Genomic DNA, 19808 nt, shown 5'->3' with positions numbered 1-19808 from the left:
CCATCAGAGATTACCTCAAGCCCCACAGGACAGTGGGGATGGCACCTGTGCCTGCCTGTAGCCAAGAATGGAAATGGCTGCACCATCTCAGCACCATGGCTGAGGCTCTCCATCACTGTGACCTGCTGGTGCTCATCTCTGGGGGTGTGGCACTGCTGGTGCTCACCCTCTGTCTCTCATGTTCATCCTGTTTCAGTGCATTCCTTCCTCCCCCTCTCCTCCCTCTCTCTTTGTGCCACCCTCCCTGGGGCTGCAGCTGGAAGCCCTCCCTGGTGGTTGTGCAGAGCACAGGACTGTGCTGACATGAGTAGCAAGGCACAGCTTAATACTGTGCTGATTATTTCTTGGAAAATTATATATATTCACTCTTTTCTGGAATACTTTGGCTGGATTGGAAATATTTCAAGTACCATCCGGGGATTAGGGAGCTTCTTTTAAACTGCTTTTGTTTTGTTTCTTTTTTTACATCTTTGCAGAAAAAGGAGTGAAAGCCTCCTCCAACATGTCCTCCGTGGAGGGACTGGGATTTGGCAGTGTCATGCAGTGATGCCAGTGGATAATGGGATGTGATAACAGTACAGCCTGACTGCCTCCCAGAGCCCCTTTGCAGAAAGGGTCAGACTCCTCCTGCAGACAGATTTGGGGCAGGAGTAACCAGCACCCTCCAGCCATGCAGCTGGGAGCAAAGCTCAGGCTTGGGCTCTGTTTGTGCTACCCTGGACTCGCCCAGCAGCACAGAGCAGAATTGCCAGTAAAACCTTGGAGCAGAGATTTTCACAGCTGCCTAATGGGTCTAGAAATCTGATTTCTTCTAAAATAAGCAGCCCAGGCCTGTAGTCACCATGTCCATCTCGGCAGCAGAATGGGTCCCTCCATGGCACAGCCAGGTAGTGGGAAAGTGAGAAACCCCAAGAAATCCAAATTCTGCTATTCCTAACTCGTCTCTATTTTCCCTTCCTTGTTACTTTGGCTTTTTCTCTCCCCAGCACTAGTGTTGCTCTGCCTGCCTGCAGCCATCCCAGCCCCAGGAACAGCCCTGCCTGTGCAGCACTCTCTGGAGATGCCATTTCTCTTGCAGGCATTCAGCCCATGGTGCATCGCAAAAAAAATATCCCCAGCGGAATGAACGATGCCAGTAAGACTCTTGCCTTCCCTCCACCTCCCAGGGCTACTTTCTGCCTTGGCTACGAGCCTGCTGCATCTTTGTGTGGTTAATAAAAATAACCTAAAAGTACTCGGGAGCAGACAGAGCAATCCCAGAGACTCCAAACATCTAAGGGGCTTTGTTTCCAAGGCAACATCTTGTCTCCTAGCTGCAAAAGGCCACGGGAATGAAGGCAGCCTATGGAAAATGAATAGCTAAATGACAACAACAACAAAAAAATCTGCTGGGGAGCATTTCAGAGAGGGAGGGGTGTTCATAGGGGGGCCAGGAAAGAGAGAAGCTAAACAAGCCAGGAGTAGCTGCACAGAGCATGCAAAGGGACAGGGTGTAATTCATCTCATGAGAAGCTCAGTCCTGCCCCCATTGAAATGCAGAGCACCACTTCCAGACACTTAATGGGAGCAGGGGAGCTTGCACAAATCAGCTATTCTTTTCCTTCCCCCCTTTTTTAAGCTACAGTGTTTGAAGATGGGAGCTAGTTAAAAATAATCTATTGTCCAAAGCAGAGACTTCCCGGGTCCCAGGAGCTCCCCAGCCAGGGCTGCAGCTCACTATTGATTTTGGCCACCCCAGTTTCCCACTGCCAGAGCTGCCTCCTCCCTCCACAGCCCAGGGCAGTGAGGCAGGCGGGAGGTGCCAGAGCACCAGAGCATTGCTCCAGCTCTTCCAGGAAAGAAACGTGTTTTCACCCATTTTCTAAGGTTTCCAGAGCCATGCAGTGTGTTAATATCTGTGTGCAGCCCAGGCTGTAGTCAGTTCTTTCTATGGCTGCAAGGATGGCTTTGCTCTCACTCCTTTGCTGGCTTTTTGAGCTGCCCAGATGGCAGACTTGGAGCATCAGGCATGGGGCAAGCACAGACCTCTCTGCCCCCCGTGTCCCCCCATGGCACCCCTGGCCCTGACACCACCCTCCCTTGCCGAGGGCAGGCAGGTCTGGGGCTCCACCACGGTGCATCGAATGTGCGAGCTGCCCTTAGGTAAGTGACTGCTGCAGTCAGATGCTCCTGGGATCACTGATGGGATTGATATCAGACAGGGAGGGAGGAGGCTCCCCATGCCAGCTGAGATGCCTGCCTGCAGATGCACTGCTCCTGTCTTTCCTCATGTCTCATGGGAATGCCTAAAAGCTGAGCATCATGATGCCAAGTGAGCTGACAGAGCTTTTCCTCTGTGTCCCAGGAGGTGGCATGGATGCCCTGGGAACATGACAGGCATTGGGTCAGGAGCTCCTCCGAGACCTGCAAGGAACTCCACCATGCCTGGAGTGGGCTCCTGACACAGCAGGGGAAGCAGGAGGGGGCCTGGGCATTTCCCTGGGGTAGCCAGGAGGGATTGAGGACATTAGGGTGTGTTGGTGCTGGTCTCTGCCCTAGGCTCAAGCTCTCCCTCTCCTTTCCTCAGAGACTCTTCAGGATGATGAACAGCTCAGCCATTGATGTCCTGCCTGATGTTAAAACATTTTATTTAACTAATGTTTTTTCTTTGTACCTTCTCTCAATCAATACCATGTGAACGAGAGGTTCCCAGAGGGAGAGCTGATGGGAAATGCTCACCTCACACTTTTTTTTTCACACCCTCTGCTGTGGGCAGAGTCAATCCATCTACATGGATGGATGGATGATTGCTATTTATTATTCATCTTGGTATGCGGAGCAGAGCCTCTGTCTGAGCAAGTTTTAAGATGATGAGGTTTGCTTCTCACTCCTCCTCCTTAAAATGGTTTTAAATTTAGCTTAACTTCAGGGAATTCCTCCGAAATTGCCCTGGAGAAGCAAGGCTGGGATTTGGTTCCTATAGCTCTGCCCAGAGCTGGAGGGCTGCCATGGGAAGCCTGTCTGCAGGGAAATAGAGCTGGCCTGTCTGCTGTCACCACCACTCCCGATGGGCAGTGCTGCTGTGTCACCCTCCCTGACTCCTGGAGAGCAGTGCAGAGCCAGGGGGACAACCAGTCTGACCAGTCATTCTGTTCCCCCTCTTCCCAGGGAACATTCAGTGAGGGAAAATCCAGGCAACAGGGAGCTCCTGGGGATTGAGGATGGACCAGCAGGGATGAGACTTGATTTAAGAATGGGGAGAGCATGAGACTTGGATGTTTGTATCAAAACCACCACAGCCATTTTACCTTCTTGTTCCCATTTCATCCTTCTTGCAAGCACCCACTGAGAGTATTGTACACTTAATCATTTTCTGTCCTGAACGCCTTTGCTGTGTTCCTGGATCATCTTCCACTGCCATAACTTTCATCCCTACATGGCTGAACTTCACTTCTACATGAAATGATTCCTACTGATCACACTGATTTTTCACTTGTAAATACTCTGGGACCACTTTCAAAGCACTCACCCCCACTTAACCACGACATAAATTGTGTGGTACTCTTTGTACAACTGGCTGCCAAAATAGTTTCAAAACATGAACACAGGAGCTGGGATTTTCCAAGGTACTTGGTATTGACCTAACCTGATTCACACTGGGCTTAGCAACAGGGAACAATAAATGTCCCTGAAAATCCCATCACTTGGACATAATGATAGAGAAAATAGGCGTTGCAGGACACATTATTATTGGCTTGTTTAAAATTCTCACCTAGATGTCCTTAAAAATGCATCTGCTCAGGTCGTTAATGGCATTTGCATGGACAGTCTTGTCATTATGTCTGAACAAATAAATAGTATTGATTTATACTACAATAAATTTATAGAGTGAGTTGGAGCTAAAATACAGCCGGCTGGGTGGCTGTGTTATGCTTCTTTGGAGTATTTGCTGGCAAATGTCTCATGTTTTGGTTTTTTAAGAGGACTGAACAGGGGACAATACACCTGTTACCCTTGGTCCTAGCATGACCAGGTGATAAGCATCTGTTGAGCAGTCAGGGCACTCCAACCCCCTCCTAAAACCTGCCTGCCCCTTCATTTTCTGTGCCACCCTTCTGCTTCAGGTGGCTTAGCTCACTGACTTGGGCTCAACAGACACAGACACACAGACACACAGACACACACAGACACACAAACTCCCAGGCTGGCTTCCAGACCCTCAGCCAGGGATAGACAATACATGCTTACATCTCCCCAGGTAAAAACTGTCAAGCTTTCAACTTGCCTTTGAGCTGGTATCTTCAGAGTAATAGGTCAAGCTGGAAATGCATTTCCAACCCATGCCTGCCTACCAGAAGCAAGCTCTCCTTCGCTCCTTGCCGCTCCTTGTGAGCCACAGCGCTCAGTAATGAGGCCATTGATGGAGCAGTGGTATGTTCTTTTGTCCCTGCCAAAACCCTGCTCCCTCCTATTCAACTCAACAAGATGTGAAGCCCTGGTTCTGCCAAGTGTCTTTTCAGCTGCCAAAGGAAAAGGAGCTAATCAAACGAGGAAAAGAGCCCAAGTACCAGGCTCCATTCCCAGCTCAAAGCCTGTGGATACAATACCCACCAGCTGGACCAGCCGGCTCCGAGCAGCTCCTGTTCTGCCTGTCCTGGGGTGAGAGCCGTGGGCTCTGCTGCTCCCGGTCCACATTACTGCTGCCTCAGTTAGCCTGTGTTGGAAAGCTGCTGCACTGATCCCTCTCAAGGCACACCACAGCCTGTGCTTGTTAGTCCTTTATTTTTTCTTAAATTCTGTTCCACAATGCCAGCTTCCTATCTCTCCCCTCCTTACTTCCCACACAAGGAGAAAAGCCTCATGCTGTGCCTTTCATGTCCCTTGGCCTGTCAGTGGACAGCACCTTTGAAGTCATCTTTTTGGCCTCTGTTTCGAACTCTGCAACCCAAACATATTCTCTGTAAAAAATGGGAGGAATCTGTTGGTTTTCAGTGTCAATATTTGAAACAGCATATGGGTCGTTCTCCCGTAGCGCTGCTCAGCCAGCGATGCTCACAGAACTGGCTGGGCAGTGCCTGTCAGCTGGCACTGCTGTGCTGGTTCTGTGCTGCTCCACATCGAGTTACACCACATGAGGATGGGGTATTTGGCCACATCCTGATCTGCTTCTCCACAACATTCTTCCATCTCTTCATTTTTAGCAGTGACATTAAGTATTTAGAGCATAAAATGACTAATTTGCCTCTGCAGTCGCTATGTTTTGAGGCCATTTGGGAATCGCTGAAGTTATTTGCCACCTACAGCCCAGTGAGTTTTACAAAGGGATCATACATTTCCATACTACTTCTTCCTTCCAACTGCTTATTTACCACGGAGCCACCCCTGTGACAATGACTGGGGGGCATTAACCTCTGCTGAGGTTAAACGTAGAGGTTATTGAACAGTACACAACAGTTTAGGATGGGAAGTGAAAATGTCGCTTTGCTAAATGAGTAGCACCAAGTTATGTTTCAGCTGGAGCTGCTCCAGTGCTTTTGGCATTTCTAGAGCTGATGGACACCTCAAAGAATATTTAAGGAGACAAAAAGTAATCTGCATGCTTTAGAGGTTGGCCATGGTGTCACTGTAAATGCCTCTCTGCTCTAGTAAAGAATGCCACAGGCCCTTCAAAGGTCATGGGCACTCAGCTGCTCAGGGTCACATCTCTCCTGCCAGCACAGGGCCTGCACATTGAAGGGAGAAACAGGCCAGCTCTGAGGTGGAGAAGGATGCAGTATGCTCTGTAGGCCTGCATCCCTCCTCTGATGCTCCCCTCCCTCTCTGGAAAGCCTGTCTGAGCAATCTATCCTTGGGTGCACTGATCCTGGCTTTGCCAGAGCTGCTGGAGGAGCAGGCAGCCCTAGCACTGCCATTGCAAACCATCCCAGGCTGGGGAAGTCACTGACACAGTGACACAGAAACAGGGAGCAGTGCCATGGGGCTGAGCTGGGAGCAGCACAGTGCTCCCCAAACCCAGACACAGCAAATACACGCAGGGCTGGGCAGTGTCAGCAATGCTGCTGGGACCATTTCACAGAGCGGTCAGTAACCCTACCCTGTATGTCACTCCTCTGCTGCACCAGGGTGCTGGGGCTTTGATGGCCTTGCCCTGCTGGGATGTGAAGGTGGCACAGGAGCCTTCCAGCAGCTCTGCTCCCAGCCTCAACATGGGAGGTGAAGTTGGGGACATGCCACTTGTGGGCCCATGCTCCCTTCCATCACAGCCCATGATCCTCACACTGCAGACAGGCCCTCATCACCCATCTTTTGGCTCATCCTTTAGCTCCAGGAAAACATCTTCTGCTCTCTGGCTGGGGCAGGCATGGTCTGGCTGCATCTGTAGTTAATGCCTGCTGAGGCCCCAAGAGCCTGTGGCCTTTCTCTAGAGGCTTAGCTGAAGGGATCATGGTCTACAGAAGGGAATATTTTGTCAACCCAGTTTTTGTTTATTGTCATGGGTGTGGTGAGTCTTGCTTCAAAAGTCACCTGTGAGATCTGGATGTTGTTGAACTAGGGATAACAAACTCCTAAGGAACAGTGTTTTGCAGGGAACATCCTTCTGAGCTGCGGTGTCAGGCACTGGTGCCCTTCTCTGTCTGACATCTGTGCCCTGGACAAAGCTTTGCTTGCTCCCTGGGAGTGCTGTCTCCTCACCTTTGCCCATGCTACCTTCACCTGCCCATCCAAGACCAAAACAGAGTTTGTGTGATATGTATCTTACCTGCTTTCACTGCACTCCAGCAAGTTTTCTTTCTCTTCTCCATTTCTATGAGAAGCTGTACAGAGCTTGCTCCAGCATTAGGGTCTTGTCAAACAAGGGCGTAACACCCATGCATGACCTACCCCACCAAACTTCCCATCCCACTGCTCCAGGCCAGCCTGATGGACTCACAACCTCACAAGCTTTTCCATTTTAATGTGAATGGTCCTCCCCCAGCTGAGGTAATGAACACTGGCAGGAATTTTCTGTGTTCGTAAATATTTCCCTGCTACTGTGAAGAGGCTGTTTTTCCCATTCTTCGTATCAGATGAAGATAGCTGTTCTGCCAGCTCACCATGTAAATTTAATAGCATTCCAAAACCTCTGTCCTACATAAATATGAATGTATTTCATCCAAGAGGAACTTGTTATTGAAGGAGCTGCATTGCTAAATCATTCAGAAGGTTATTGTTTGAAGTACTTGCAGTCAACGGTGTCTTGGCAATTACAGCTCAAAAAGGGAGGGAGGGTGAAGGAAAAGAATGAGTGGGGATCATGGAAACCTCTTTAAATGAGGGAGCTTATGTACTGAGATCATCAAGGTATAAGCAGGGCATTGCCAACCAGCAGGTCTGGCCCCAGGAGGATGGGCCAGCTGCAAGCAGCTCTACAAATTATTCACTGGCAATTGCTTTCTTGCTGCTGCACTGACTTATTTACACTCCAAAAATTTCTGAAGTGTGTTTATTTAAGAAAGATAAATCCAGAGGCTCTGGAAGGGGAGAAGAGCTTTCCAAAGGAATCAGGCCCTGGCATGACACAATTCATTTCACTCATTAACCCCTCCTCACAAGGAACATACTAAGTGCTTATTCATTATGCATCATCAGGAAATTCTGATTTGATGGAGACTGAAGGTTAAAAGGCATTTCTGTGCTTTTCCTTACTCCTCATTGTCATGCTGGAAGATGGAGACATATTGTGGAGGTGGGGAAAATTGGGGGAGTGAGAGCCCCTGTACTCTGACACCAAGTGCCACAGTGCAGATGGGAAAAGCTTCACGGCTGCAGAAGGACATGTGTTCCCCTGACGTGAATGTCTCAGTGAATTCAAACATTTCCACCCTCTTTAGTAAATTCCCTACTTTCTCTGAACAGTTTGTATCATCAGTACACAAACCCACCCCAAATCCTCACCTTCAGCCCTGTTAAGAAACAGTTCAGGGTACTGCAAGAACTTGGAGAAGGCACAAGGTCCAAACAGAGACCTTGTTCAGGCTCTGCACCTTTCTAAGTTTGTAAACCAGCAGCTGGCATAGCTCAGAGTTTCTAAGCTGATTTCAGTCATTTAATTGATGATGCAGCTTAGATATCTACATCTCTGTCCTTTACTTTTTACTGATACATCTGTTCCTCAAGTAAATGTTTAAAATCAATTTGCTTTTTTACACCTGCAAGTTGCAAGTGTTATATTTCAAGATGTCAGTCCAATCTTTTGGAGGGCATGTGTTTATCTGCCCATAACAAGCTGGGTGTCTATCACAGGTAACTGTAAGGGATAAAAGCCTTTATACCCTGCAAAAGTGTCCTTTGGGAGCATGTGGAGATGTCCATCATGGCCATTGTTCTCCTGGTTCTGGTGCAAGGCATCTAAGGCTAGTGTCTGGAGCAGACCAGGTCTCTTGGGTTACCATGGCATGACAATGCTGTATCATTTTGCTGTTGATCCAGCTCCAGGTAAGAAATGGTTGTTTTCTTGTTGCTTTGCTCCTCCATGTGATGCTGTTCAGCCCTTTCTAACAGCGAAGGTTAGAACCCCATCTTGTTTTTACTTGGGTTCAGCTGCATGGATAATTCATATGAATTATCACTCCAGGGCTGCTGCTGGAAAGGCACCTCTGACACCACTGCCCTGGCCCCACTCTGCTGCTTGAACAGCATGTACTTGTTTTTATGATGAGTGAAAGATATCTATCAGAGTTTTGCTCAGAGTTCTGCTGAGCTGCTCAGGGTTCAGAATTTTGTTTTCTGGCAACAGGCTTTCACAGTCAGATACTCCTCAAGCATTGCAATGGGATGAAGATATTAAAAAGACAATTTAATTTTGGTCTCTCTGCTGATAAGTCCAGTGGGAATTCTCACTTACTCAAACTTTAATGTTTTCCTTGTAAATTTCAGTAAAATCAGTAATTGGTCTGATAATTGAATTTTCAGATCATGTGTCAAAGGAATAATGACATGCATGGGATAAGTAGCAGTCTGCCTCTGGAAGCCCAAACATCTGAAATGGAAAATTCTGCAGAATTTAGATAAAGATTTGAATATACTGCTGTGGAGCTAAGAATAGACCATATTATTTATATCGTCAAAGGAAGCGGCAGAAATCACAGAGATCTTCAGAGACTAAAGATGCTCAGACAGTTCTGCACAGGAATTGTGCTCGCGGAGCTGACGCGGAAAGTTACTGACGTCTCAGCACAGGCACGCTGCTCCCAGAGGGCCCACGGACAGGCAGCATTTCATGCAGAAGAGAAATGCCAGGCTTTTCCCTCCTGGAAGACACACTCAAGGTATCTTTCAAGTGCCTAGGCAGAGTGGGGAGTAATGTGCCCGTGGCAGAGATGCTTTGTGCCCCACCAGGGGTATCTCCCCTGCACTGAAGTCCCTGGGTGCTGTGTTGTGTTCCATGTTTCCAGTGGAGAGACTAATTTCAGAGATTCATTAGTGTTTTCCTGTTGAGTTGTTCTCAAGGTCCATTCCTTAATAGGAGTTGATTTCTAACTAGATTGGAGAATAAATGAAGCAGCTAGTGAGAAAAATTCAAAACATCCTTTCAATTAAAAATAAAATAAAATATAGGCTTCATAGTCATAACAGATGTCTGCATTTCTGTGACGTTCACATACTTTAAGAACTGTGCCCCTCTCTCCTGGGACCATGACAGCAATACTCAGTTTTTCCTGTACTTCAGATGCTTTCAAGCTTGGAAGCATTTCCAGAAGTACAATAAATGCCTGCTTTCAGCCCTTGCTTAATTAATCTTTATTTTCTCCCAAGCATGTTTCTTGTCTCTTCACTGACAATTTCCACCTTCTCCTCTAGTTCACTATCTCCCAAATTCAAGGTGACCATCTCCAGTCCTGAAAAAGATACAGATGGAGGGGTCCTGTTTCCTTTCTCTCCCAGTTTGTGCCTTCAGTGGCTTTGGTGAAATTGCTTCTGCTTACATTAAAATACAGGAGAGGAGAATGAGAGCCCATGAGCCCACTCCTGCTGGGTCTGTGTGATACCTTCTTCCATCAAGTCAAGGCCGCAGGGATGTGTGAGATGGAGGTTGGAGCGTGCCCATCCGCAGGGGTAGGAGACAGATGCTGGGTGGGTAGCACGGCTGCAGGCTGCTCGAGAGGCTCAGGTGCCAGATGAAGGATCTGCTTTCCTGGGAGGAACACGCAGTGCCAAGCACATGCTGCATCCAGGACTCTCCCCTGCAGAGGAGGGGAGCAGGGGCTGTTCTCACCCTGCCTACGTGGGTGCCACCAGCCTCTTCAAGGAACTGCAGTCAACACTTGCAAAGAAGGTGATCACTCATCACTCTCATCAGCTTAGGTGTGGAGGGAGAGATGATGTTCACACTAATTCAGGCTTTTTTTTTTTTCTTTTCTTTTTTTTTGACATGAAATGTCTTATATGGCTTTGCCAATCCTACGTCCATCAGAGCCAGCTGGATGCTGGGGTTCCTCCTCAGTGCCATGACAAGAACTTACACTGTTTTTTGCAAAACAAACGTGCCAACAGATTTTGGCAGGTGTTTCTCCCCATGCCCTGTTTAGATAGTATTAGGTTCTCTCACTTCAGTGGTATCAAATGTTTGCACTAGAGTAATGGCAAAATATCCTCTTGTGGTTTTTCTCCCTTAAATTTTAATTTTCCTCTTACATCCATTTATCAGCTAAGCATTGGTATTCCTATGTAGCAAAATTTAAGATATTCAAACTGTTCTGCTCAGCTTTTCACTGTCAAATATTCAAGCAGAACCACTTTCCCTGAAAATGGTGGATTTTGAAAAATCTGCATTTTTAGACAGAAAATTACTTCCAGGGAAATAAATAAAATTGGATAGAGTACATGTGCTGGCATTAGCTCAGTTCCTTCCATCTCAGGGAAGGAGAGTTGTTTTAAAATTCAATCACTTGGATGTGCAGAAAAAAATGGCTCTGATTTGTTTTGATGATTAAAATGTCCAAAAATATCAGTTTCCTGTCCATCATTCAGAGTGTGTTTATGCCAGACAGCAAGATGAAGGAAAGTTTATCCTTGAACAGTAACAGAAGACCAAGTGACTGGCTGCCTCCAGCTGCCAAGGGCCACTTGCCACTGCTGGTCTTGGTGGTCATTTCCACACTACAACCAACCACCGTGTCAAGGTTAAAAACTTACAGAGTTGTGAACACATTCATCTGCAGACACAGAAATCCATAGGTAATTCCTTATTATTAGCTCCTACTGCTGTAAATACCAGGAATTCTGTGCTAACTGATCAATCAGGCAAATTTTACTGACAGCTTTTAAGAAACAAAAGTGCTGTCACTCTGATGGTGAGCACCCCCAAATAGCACTGTGTGGTTTTGCTGTGGGGATGGGAAGCAATCCCTGGCTTCATCCTTCAGCATTACATCGATGATGTTACCCACGTGTTAGTGGGAAGAAAACATGGTCTGTCTACTACATTTCACGTGTGAGATGGGCAAAGAGAAGGGGCTCTGTAGTGGTTTAAGAGTTCACAGCATCCTCAAAGGGTGACAGTCATGCTGTAGGGCCAGGAGAGCTCTTGGGCTGCTCAGGTTCCCTGGTCACTGCTGGTACCAAGCATTGTGGGAGGAAAAGAAAGGGTGGTTGTGTAGCTCTGAGATACACATGGAGAAGTAGGTGGTTTGCAAGCAGTGACAAAGAAGTGGTGGAGGGAAAGGGTGCTCTCAACAGCAAATTACTTTCCAGAGTCATATGTGTATGATCACACTCTGGGCAGCACCAGGGATGTGTCTTTACCCAGAGCCAGCTCTTCCCCCATGCAGTTCACACAGCAACCATGCTTTTCCAAGAAAATGTCAGGTGAACATACTGCTGTGATGGCCTAAGTTGAATTAATTCCTCATGCATTCCTGGGGAGCCTGGCAGAGATAAAACCTCCTGAGCTAGTGGGCAGCACATACCCAGGGGAGCACTCCTGCATTTCCATGGGGCACACGCAGCCAGGCTCAGACCTCACATGGAGCCAAAGCACTGAACCCTTCCAGAACCCTGCAGGCTCATGGAAGAAAAAGCAGTGGGAAAGGAACAAGTGTTAACAAACTGACAGATGTTTCCAGCAGCAGCAAGTTGGACAGAGAGGTGTGGGATCCAGGAATCGTGTCTGTGGGCGACTGCACATCTGAGTCAGGCGGGCTGGGGTGCAGACCCTGCGCTCACAACCACAAACAGCTACAGCAAGTCTCAGCCTAAAGATGGTCTGTCAAATATTTTGGGCCCAGTCTGTGGAGAAATTTTTTGTCAGGTGATTACACAGCCAGTACTTCTCATCTGCCAATGATGGTTAGCAAAGCCACATAGAAGGAGAGACTGCTGTGCCAAAGGAGGGACTGAGGAGTGCAGGATTCTGAAGGCTGACCAGATGCAAGGAAAGCACCTCTCTGTTGCCTACCAAAGTCAAGGGCTCTATGCACTGGAGATGATACATCATGCTCTAGTGTAGCAATTTGAAAATCCATACTCTGCTTTATGGGACTTCTGACAAGCAATAACAGGAGATTAGCAGAGTACAGAGAGGCTCTGAAGCTCCTGACAGCAGAGTTATTCTCTTTAAGATGAAGTTGTTGATAGGCAACCAAATTAAAGGTTGGCAAGATACAACTGATGTCTTCCCTTTACTCTCATCGTTCTCTTCTAACCCTTTTAGCTTCTCACTGCACTCAATAGGTGCTCTGGAGTCACCTCTCTAAATCTGGAGAGGAAAAACTGCCCATTTTTTAAAGGTTACCCAAGTTATTTGCTCCTGGTCAATTCTGTCTGGACCCTGACTGCTCTTCTCCAACCACCTGTTTGTCTGGAGGCAGCCTTGTGTCCTCTGAGCACAGAAGGACCCAAGTCATGGCTTTGAGACTAAGAACCTAAGTTTTAGACACTTTTCTTTGGGAGAGAAATAAGCTAAATAAGCTTAACAATAAAGACTTTTCTGAGCTCTGGCTCAACTGCTTGGGCATTGCAGCAGTATAGGAGGAACTTCTGGTTTTAGGGTTCCTGCAACTGAGAGCAGTCAGGAGCTCAGCCTTGGAGGAGAGGGAAACTCAAGTACGAAATCTAAGCCCTCATATTGCTATTTAAAAAGTTCCTAAAGAAGTGAAAAACAACAAACTGTATCCTAAAGTTGGAAGTTTGACCCTTGGGAATTCCTCCTTGACTTCTAAACTCTTTTACCTCTTTGTAGCTTGTTTTTGCTCTCAGTTATACTATTCAGATCCTGCTTTGTGTATGTGCTGTTTCCCTGCTCACCTTCTGGAAATGTAAAGCTGATTTGCCACCCTAAGGCTGTTCAGCAACCCACTGGTCAGATCAGCCACAAAACCTGTCCATCAGACAACCCCATGGTGGTGCCCAGTGTGCAGTGGTAAGTGCCACAGGGAGTGTGCAGATTTCAGCCTGCTGTGTCCTAACTTCAGTAGGACAGTCTGAAAGCCCTCTTTACTCACTTGAGCTTAATTGCACAAACCATAAAAGTTTCCACTCTTGTTCAGTGGCAGCTAATCCAAACCCTAAGTGCTTCCCAGCCCTTCCAGTGATAGAGGACAGCGCATTTGGATTCAGGTATCGGAAGTTCCCAGCTGGCAAAACATAAAAGCTTTTAAAGTCTACAGGGCTGCTCTCTTTCAATGCCTGTGTGTGAAGGGTGTGAGACTTGTTACTTGTTGGTACTGAGTCACTGGGATGCAGAACTTGGACTGAAACACTGGGAAAGTTCACAGCTCCAAACTGACCTGACCCCACGACTCAGGATGCCTGTGTAAGCACTATGTGAAATGTAACTTCAAGGTCAGGTTCAAAATCTTAAGATTCCAGCACTGTGAGAAATAACTTGAGTTTGGAGAAGTAACTTGCAAGAGTTTAGAGGACCAACAGGAAGTACAGACTTAAAAGAACACCCACCATCTTTGAAGGTGGGAGAACCTCAGGATGTGGCAACTGAATGGGCAAATATTGCAACAACCTCAGACACTGAGAGATTTTCCCACTCACTACCAGGCAGAGGAGTTTGGAAACATCAGCAATGACCCTGCAGACCACCAAAATGGGGTGTTCTGTGAGACACCACTTACAGAGACAGAAATTCCTGAGGTGCTTCAAACCTCATTTCATGTTGCCAAAGTAGTACAGCAAAGGCAAAAGGGAGTGGTAAAATTGAGAGATGTGGAGGACAAAAGACAGAAAGGATACAAACCCATGACAAATAAATATTGAGTGCTGTCTCACTTCTGAGTTTTCTTCAGTGTACAGAGCATACTATGCTGGACTTTTTCTTTCCCTACCAGTCCAGCATAAGTCCAAATTAAAACTAAAGCATATTTTTCACAATGCAGGATTTTCCCCCCGGATCTCATCCTGTTACTGATACTGGACATGGGTAGCTAATATAATCAAAGAAAGTAAGCACTAGAGTGAAGCTTGAAGTAAAGATCAGGAAAGCAAAGGTTATGGGAGGTGGGAATGGTCACTGGATACTTGGACAGCTTGACATGATTGACCTCATGGGGAAAAAAACCTAGAAGAGAAGCCATAGGGTGTTGAGGGAAAAGAAATAGCAAAGGAGGTCTATTGTGTCCTTGCACACATGCACAGCATTAGGTGAAAACACAGAAAGTGAGATTGCATACCTCACTATTGGTTACGGGTCAGGCTGTCACCTCACGTTAAATCATCTTGCTCAACAAGCAAAATCTCTTGCTGGGTAACTTTTCCCTAAATGCTCAATTTTCCTCCTATTAATTTTTCCTACAATAGTAACTTTCTGCTTGAGGAGAAGCTGATGTTTATGATTGCACTTCCAAATGCCAAAGATCCCCAAGAATCAAAACAGACCCATGATTACCTGACAAGTATACTATTTTAAAATCTCTTGCGGCAAAAAAAATCAATGGTTAGGCAAAAGTATACATAAATAGCAGTCAGCTTGGTGTCATTATCCCAAATACAAAAAACATTTGGGGACCTCTTTTATGTGCTGAATATTTCATTCAGTCCTGCAGTGCAGTGACTCCCTAAACCTTTTCAGGCTGAGCTCTGCTTTTGAGGCTCTAATTTGCTGTTGCCATGACATTGTTAATGTCTGAATTGCTTTTTTTAACCACTTTTTTCCTTTTTTTTCAATCTCTTGCAGAGGCATTCTGAAATAGTGGGCATGAGCTGATCTCGTGGAACAGCCTGCGTGTCCTCAAAAACAACAGAAGAGTGTTCATCTTTACAAGCTTTATGGCTGATAGAGTACTGATGGATAGATAATTACAATCCTGATGGATGATAGCTTTTTAATTGGAGAAACCACAATAAACCTATCTGATCTAACCAAGACCATTTTGGCTTTGGTGGGGGAGGGGAGAAGGGTGCTATTTCATCTCTGTTTTTTTCTTAAATAATGACAATGAGGAAAAATGTTATTAAAAAGAAGAAACATCCTTGTTCTCTTATGCTTAATTGGGCTTCCAGAGTGAGTAGAATGTACAGGATAACATTAAGTTTCTCAGCAGTGAGTTTATCAACATACTTGCTTCCCACATCCAAACGAGAAGGGTGAAATCTCAGTCAAGATCAACCTTAGCAGAATGACATTACTTGCTCAGGAACATTTTTTGCAGGAAATGTACTTCCTTTAATGGGGTAATACCTTCCAATTGCCAGGCTTCTTAATAATACAGCAACATTTGCTGTCCAAGGGTTTAAAGAGGATGTTTTTGTTCGTTCTGAATAATAGGTCAGCTCAGCTCAGCCTCCCTTGGGCTTTGAATCTTCCCTCTCTCTGATCAGCCGACCTGGATATGCCCATCCCTTTGAGACTCAGATGGCAGCAAGTGCTCCCATTTCACCTGTAACAGCAGCTACCCCAGACTGGCAAATACCTCTCAGCCAGGGAGGGTTAAGAGATGGAGCCCAGGCTGTCTCTGCTGCTTTCTTGAGGGGCAGATCTCAAGAGCCTTCTGAGCCTAAAGATGAAGTGACACAGCTGAGGTCACCTGCTGTCAGCCCCTCCCAGCAAATGTGTTCAGCACTAGTCCCAGTTCCTGTCCCAGCACGAGCCTGAGATAGACTCCAAAGAGGAAAAGATAGAAAAGGGAGAGACAGTCCTCTGTCATGAGTATTTTGCCTTTGAGGTATTTCTCTGATTACCAAAGCTAGAGAAGTGGGGAATGTTTAATGAGGGTCCAAACTTTTTAAAAAGTACTGAGCTTGACAGAATGAACAGCATATTCTGTTCATATAATTTGGTTTTAGCTGGTCCTGTGAGGAGCAGAATGTTGGATGTGATGAGCTTTATGGGTCCCTTCCAGCTGAAAAGTCTGTGATTCTCTGATCCTCCAAAGGCACTGCTAGGGTTGTAGATGAAACTTTAGCAACTGTCATGACACAGAAAACAGGCAGGAGGGGATGACAGTGCTCAAAGAGCTTTCCTTAACTCTCAGATGTGCCAGCTCCCAGGAAGGGGCTGATACTGGGACATACTGGGAGATTCTGGGGCACTGGTAGATCCCATGCCTGTGAGCTGGGCTGCACTGTAATGCAGTGGCATGTGCAGTAGTGGTGCCTCTTAATGGCACTGGTTTAAATTCTGTCATATCAAGCAGAGATCCAAAGCAGTTGCTCCAAATGTTCACTCTAAGAGGAGAGATGGTGTTTCCTCAATGCCTTGGACAGACGTTGTTGGTGTCTTTTCAGTTTGATCTCTGCTGTGTGGCTCTAATCAATTTCTTGAGCAAAGACTTCTCTCTCACTAGGGCTTTCTCAAGTCAGTGATAAAATTTCTATTCAATGAAAGAAGAATAGGTCCACAAATGGTAGGTTTTTTGGGGCCATACAGAGTGCAAACCACTACTCGAAACCTAATAATCCTGTAATGGCTCTAAATATTTCCGTGCTTCAGTCTCAGTTTTTATAGGTACATCTGAAAATAAATACTGCTCTTAGAACGCACTGACAGTGACATCTGAGTACTTCCAGGAACCTACACTATAAAAATGTCTGCCCACCACTGAAATGAACACAGATCGACATTTCAGATAACAAACAAATGCCTTTGATTTTCTCTGTGTGCCAAGGAACACTGATATTGTCTCTGTCTCCTGGGCATTCCTCAATGTGCCTCATTAGAACGTTATGAAATGTTGCTCTATTTGTTCTGCTGTAAAATACCAAAACAAGCCCTGGGGCCAGATTGACTCCAAGGGAGCTGGATGTGCTCAGGCTGAGGATTGGCCCTGTGCATGGGGATGCTTGTGCCTGGCGTGGCTGGGGCAGGGAGGGCTGGAAGAAGAGGGGCAAAGGGGAGAGACTGTCCTTTGGCACATTCCTGCTGTTTTCTTCCAATAGCTCAGCTAAGGAAAGTCCTAGCCTGGAGCTGCTGCTCTTTAACGTAGAAGCTTGACAAGACCAATTTTGCTGTGTTAACACACATCTGCAGGATTTCAAGGGTTTCAGCCTCTAAGAAAAAGGTATCTGCAAAGGCAGATAGAGAGCACTTTTAGAAATGGTTGTTTTTCTGAAGTTGGAACTCTTAAGCTAAACAGATAGCTGAGAACATCTGAAAATATCACAAGGACTCTACAGTCTTACTGTGTCTTTTCACTTGATGAATACCAGGAAAAAGTGCTCGAGTTTTTTTTTTTTTTTTTTTTTTTTTTTTTTTAATAAACACTCGCAAAGAGCAAACCAGAGGTTCAAGGTTAAAACATGCATGGAAATACTTTCTATGGCTAATTTTGCCACTGCATTTAACAAGCCTTTGGTGTTCACCCCTACTAAGGAGTTTCCTAATGATCCAAAGTGGTTATCAGATCTGCACAGACAGGGTGACCAGTTGTACAAACAGTCCCAAAACACAGAGAATCAGCCCACACCTCTTCTGCTATTCCAGATGCCAGTGTGTTAAAGGGGAATGTCTAATCCTGCCCTGTGCTAATCCCATCACGTTTGCTTAACTACATTAGTCCAGTTACTCCCAAGATCTTTCCCTCTACTATGAATAATCTGGAAGCTCAAGTGGCAAAGACCCATTTCCATTTTTAGAGATTTAAATGTCAGCCACAAACTTAGATATAGATTGGTCTGGAGATCTACCAAATATGGACTCTTCAAAATTCAGTCCTTTCAGAAAGGACAGAAGTAACTGGGATTGCAAAATCTCCTCTAGCCTGGCAAGCTTGCCCTGAGTTGCCATGCTTTGGACTAGAGTTTCAACAGTGTCTTTTAATCCTGGTATTTCAGACGTCACAATGGGATGTTACCATGTGGACTCACATTAGCTTTATGTACAAATCAAAGTGGCGCACAATTGCTGGCTTCAAACCCTTGAAGAATTTGCCCTGCATGATATAGTTAATACAAAACTTGAAAATACTGTGATGGAACAAATTAGAGTGGCATGAAATAGGATTGTAGTTACAACGTCTAATTAGAAAGCACTGTGAATTATACACTTTTTATTCTATGTAAGCTGGTTATAAATAGGACAGCAAGATAGACCAACAAAAAGTTGCTTCTTGGAACCTGAAATGCAAAAGAGTATTATAGGATCAGCTCTTTCACCAGAAACCAGAGCACTTTAGGGACTTCCTGGCTCAAGCCCTGGGTAGCTGATTCCCAGGATAGCAAAGATTAGTTTCCCTGGTTCCACATGCCCAAATTAAGTATTTCAGCTTATGTTTCCTTCTGGGTAGAGACTAAGAGGTTGTTGACAACATTTTTTAAGTTTGTGCTTGAAGATGAGGTGCCTTCACTGAGGAATCATTTCTCAACCTTCTGCATCAGCCTAGCAGATATAGAGGGTTGTTGGTACAGAGGGTTCCTGGACTTAATGCTCTGTTCATAATGTGTATGGCTCTATTACCTGTTTGAGAACTTTGGAGCACCTGGATATGGTGGTGGCAGCAGAACCTCACTGTGTAGGCTGCTGAGGTTTAGCATAGCTTGCAAAAGTATCTGCCTTCCTCCATCTACACATTAGGATAGAAGTGGCTTTGCTGAGACAGGAGTCTCAGGGCTGGCTGGCTCCAGCATCCCTGGACTGATGTGTCAAGTGCAGACCCAAAGGAGCTGTCCCTTTCCCCTCTGGCACTGTGTGTTTGCTACAGGAGCTCCATTCCTGAATGAACACCCAGAGGTTCCCTGTGCTGCCATCTTGGTCTCCTGGCATCATTTCTGTGAGACACACCAACTCTGTTTGACATTTAATAAACTGATTTGGTTTTAGTTTTGTTTCTTAGTTGCCAATAAAGCGTCTTATTGCCACCACAACAAAAGGACATCCATGAAAGCAGGGTTGGATTACCCTCAGCCTTGTCTGGCCATTCTGTGCAGAGTGGCTGTCAATCTTAGGTGTGTGCTGCCAGGACTGTGGGGTCCTTTGGTTTTGACTAGGTATGAGAGAGAGAAAACATACAGGCCAGTCTGCCAATGTTTCCTTCCTGACATCTCACCTTAGAGGGTGGAAAAAGAAGCCCAACTCCACATAAACAGCCTTGGGCAGTGTGTGTGAACGAAAGGTTTCTGGCTTCTGCCTGTGCCTCCAGAGGGGGGCTGAGCAGCAGCTCTGTGCTCAGGGTGTGCTGGCAGTGAGCACACCAGCCTTGCCCTCTCTCCGCAGAGGGGCACTGCAGCATTTTGAAGCCTGGGGATGAAGGTTTGGTGGTGAGGATGGTCCACGTGAGCCATCTGCCCTCCTGGGCTGCTCCCTGCCATGCTGTGTGTTGTATCTGCAGAGGCAGAGCCTGCTCTTGGAGCCAAGCCATTCCCAGCGATAACGGATGGGACAGCTTTAGCCCTGTTTATTTCAGCCT

General features: G+C 46.2%; 1 protein-coding gene and 1 long non-coding RNA gene across 3 annotated transcripts in view; one reads left to right on the top strand and one right to left on the bottom strand.

Moving 5' to 3' along the window:
* The window catches only part of GNAO1 (G protein subunit alpha o1), a 139623-nt gene that overhangs the window by 56530 nt on the left and 63285 nt on the right, over positions 1-19808 (bottom strand). The gene's annotated exons all lie outside the window — the stretch shown is intronic.
* On the top strand, positions 1808-15326 carry LOC117001692. The gene is made up of 3 exons (XR_004419101.1): positions 1808-2142; positions 8932-9287; positions 15143-15326. It is a non-coding gene; the product is annotated as an uncharacterized LOC117001692 (long non-coding RNA).

Source organism: Catharus ustulatus, chromosome 11 (genome assembly GCF_009819885.2).
Source record: "Catharus ustulatus isolate bCatUst1 chromosome 11, bCatUst1.pri.v2, whole genome shotgun sequence".
NCBI classification, from domain to species: domain Eukaryota; kingdom Metazoa; phylum Chordata; class Aves; order Passeriformes; family Turdidae; genus Catharus; species Catharus ustulatus.
The sequence above is the reverse complement of the archived record's forward strand: the minus strand, read 5'-3'. Positions and strand labels throughout refer to the sequence as shown.